The 3,393-nt window shown below is 39.8% G+C and overlaps 1 non-coding gene across 1 annotated transcript; it reads left to right on the top strand.

The window, feature by feature from the left end:
* Positions 1 to 229: 229 nt before the first annotated feature.
* LOC138079459 (U6 spliceosomal RNA) lies at positions 230 to 336 on the top strand. The gene has a single exon (XR_011144920.1). It is a non-coding gene; the product is annotated as a U6 spliceosomal RNA (small nuclear RNA).
* The last annotated feature ends 3,057 nt before the right edge of the window (positions 337 to 3,393 follow it).

Here is a 3,393-nt window from a genome sequence, read left to right on the forward strand (position 1 = left end):
TCAATGATTAAATTATAACCCTCTGAACCTCAGTTTCCTCATTTTTAAAATAAAAATAGTATCTATAGCAAAAGTAAGCACTAAATAAGAAAACACATGTGACTGCTTTGTAAGTTATATGGCTGCATTAGCCTTATTTAATAGTTTTGGCATTGGTGTTATCAGTACCGTAACACTTGAAGCAATCATAACCATTGTCATACACATACACACGCAAAATCCACAACCAGTGCTCTCTTTGGCAGCACATATACTAAAATTGGAACGATACAGAGAAGATTAGCATGGCCCCTGTGCAAGGATGACACGCAAATTCGTGAAGCGTTCCATATTTTTGGAAGTTTTGGCCACAGCAATCAGAGCAGAAAAAGAAATAAAAGGAATCCAAATTGGAAAAGAAGAAGTAAAACTCTCACTTTGCAGATGACATGATCCTCTACATAGAAAACCCTAAAGACTCCACCAGAAAATTACTAGAGCTAATCAATGAATATAGTAAAGTTGAGGGATATAAAATGAACACAGAGAAATCCCTTGCATTCCTATATACTAATAATGAGAAAGTTGAAAAAGAAATTAAGGAAACAATTTCATTTACCATTGCAATGAAAAGAATAAAATGCTTGAGAATATATCTACCTAAAGAAACTAAAGACCTATATATCATCAGATCAGTTCAGTCACTCAGTTGTGTCCGACTCTTTGCGACCCCATGAATTGCAGCACGCCAGGCCTCCCCGTCCATCACCAAATCCCAGAGTTCACTCAGACTCATGTCCATCGAGTCCGTGATGCCATCCAGCCATCTCATCATTGGTTGTCCCCTTCCCCTCCTGCCCCCAATCCCTCCCAGCATCACAGTCTTTTCCAATGAGTCAACTCTTTGCATGAGGTGGCCAAAGTACTGGAGTTTCAGCTTCAGCATCATTCCTTCCAAAGAAATCCCAGGGCTGATCTCCTTCAGAATGGACTGGTTGGATCTCCTTGCAGTCCAAGAGACTCTCAAGAGTCTTCTCCAACACCACAGTTCAAGAGCATCAATTCTTCGGCGCTCAGCCTTCTTCACCGTCCAACTCTCACATCCATACATGACTACTGGAAAAACCATAGCCTTGACTAGACGGACCTTAGTCGGCAAAGTAATGTCTCTGCTTTTGAATATGCTGTCTAGGTTGGTCATAACTTTCCTTCCAAGGAGTAAGCGTCTTTTAATTTCATGGCTGCAGTCACCATCTGCAGTGATTTTGGAGCCCCCTCAAAAAAAGTCTGACACTGTTTCCACTGTTTCCCCATCTATTTCCCATGAAGTGATGGGACCAGATGCCATGATCTTCATTTTCTGAATGTTGAGCTTTAAGCCAACTTTTTCACTCTCCACTTTCACTTTCATCAAGAGGCTTTTGAGTTCCTCTTCACTTTCTGCCATAAGGGTGGTGTCATCTGCATATCTGAGGTTACTGATATTTCTCCCGGCAACCTTGATTCCAGCTTGTGTTTCTTCCAGCCCAGAGTTTCTCATGATGTACTCTACATAGAAGTTAAATAAGCAGGGTGACAATACACAGCCTTGACATACTCCTTTTCCTATTTGGACAGTCTGTTGTTCCATGTCCAGTTCTAACTGGTGCTTCCTGACCTGCATACAGATTTCTCAAGAGGCAGGTCAGGTGGTCTGGTATTCCCATCTCTTTCAGAATTTTCCACGGTTGATTGTGATCCACACAGTCAAAGGCTTTGGCATAGTCAATAAAGCAGAAATAGATGTTTTTCTGGAACTCTCTTGCTTTTTCGATGACCCAGCAGATGTTGGCAATTTGATCTCTGGTTCCTCTGACTTTTCTAAAACCAGCTCGAACATCTGGAAGTTCACAGTTCATGTATTGCTGAAGCCTGGCTTGGAGAATTTTGAGCATTACTTTACTAGTATGTGAGATGAGTGCAATTGTGCGGTAGTTTGAGCATTCTTTGGCATTGCCTTTCTTTGGAATTAGAATGAAAACTGATGGAAAACTATAAAACACTGATGAAAGAAATCAAGGAGGACACTAATAGATGGAGAAATATACCACGTTCATGGATAGGAAGAATCAATATAGTGAAAAATGAATATACTACCCAAAGCAATCTACAGATTCAATGCAATCCCTATCAAGCTACCAGCAGTATTTTTCACAAAGCTAGAACAAGTAATTTCACAATTTGTATGGAAATACAAAAAACCTCGAATAGCCAAAGCAATCTTGAGAAAGAAGAATGGAACTTGAGGAATCAACCTGCCTGACTTCAGGCCCTACTACAAAGCCACAGTCATCAAGACAGTATGGTACTGGCACAAAGACAGAAATATAGATCAATGGAACAAAACAGAAAGCCCAGAGATAAATCCACAATCTATGGACACCTTATCTTCGACAACGGAGGCAAGAATATACAATGGATTAAAGACAATCTCTTTAATAAGTGGTGCTGGGAAAACTGGTCAACCACTTGTAAAAGAATGAAACTAGAACACTTTCTAACACCATTCACAAAAATAAATTCAAAATGGATTAAAGATCTAAATGTAAGACCAGAAACTATAAAACTCCTAGAGGAGAACATAGGCAAAACACTCTCCAACATACATCACAGCAGGATCCTCTATGACCCACCTCCCAGAATACTGGAAATAAAAGCAAAAATAAACAAATGGGATCTAATTAAAATTAAAACCTTCTGCACAACAAAGGAAACTATAAGCATGGTGAAAAGACAGCCTTTGGAATGGGAGAAAATAATAGCAAATGAAGCAACTTACAACCAACTAATCTCAAAAATATACAAGCAACTTATGCAGCTCAATTCCAGAAAAATACATGACCCAATCAAAAAATGGGCCAAGGAACTAAATAGATATTTCTCCAAAGAAGACATACGGATGGCTAACAAACACATGAAAAGATGCTCAACATCACTCATTATCAGAGAAATGCAAATCAAAACCACAATGAGGTACCATTTCACACCAGACAGAATGGCCGCGATCCAAAAGTCTACAAGCAATAAATGCTGGAGAGGGTGTGGAGAAAAGGGAACTCTCTTACACTGTTGGTGGGAATGCAAACTAGTACAGCCACTATGGAGAACAGTGTGGAGACTCCTTAAAAAACTGCAAATAGAACTGCCTTATGACCCAGCAATCCCACTGCTGGGCATACGCACTGAGGAAACCAGAATTGAAAGAGACACGTGTACCCCAATGTTCATCACAGCACTGTTTACAATAGCCAGGACATGGAAGCAACCTAGATGTCCATCAGCAGATGAATGGATAAGAAAGCTGTGGTACATATACACAATGGAGTATTACTCAGCCATTAGAAAGAATACATTTGAATCAGTTCTAATGAGATG

The sequence above is a fragment of the Capricornis sumatraensis genome, chromosome 4, assembly GCF_032405125.1.
Source record: "Capricornis sumatraensis isolate serow.1 chromosome 4, serow.2, whole genome shotgun sequence".
Lineage (NCBI taxonomy): Eukaryota > Metazoa > Chordata > Mammalia > Artiodactyla > Bovidae > Capricornis > Capricornis sumatraensis.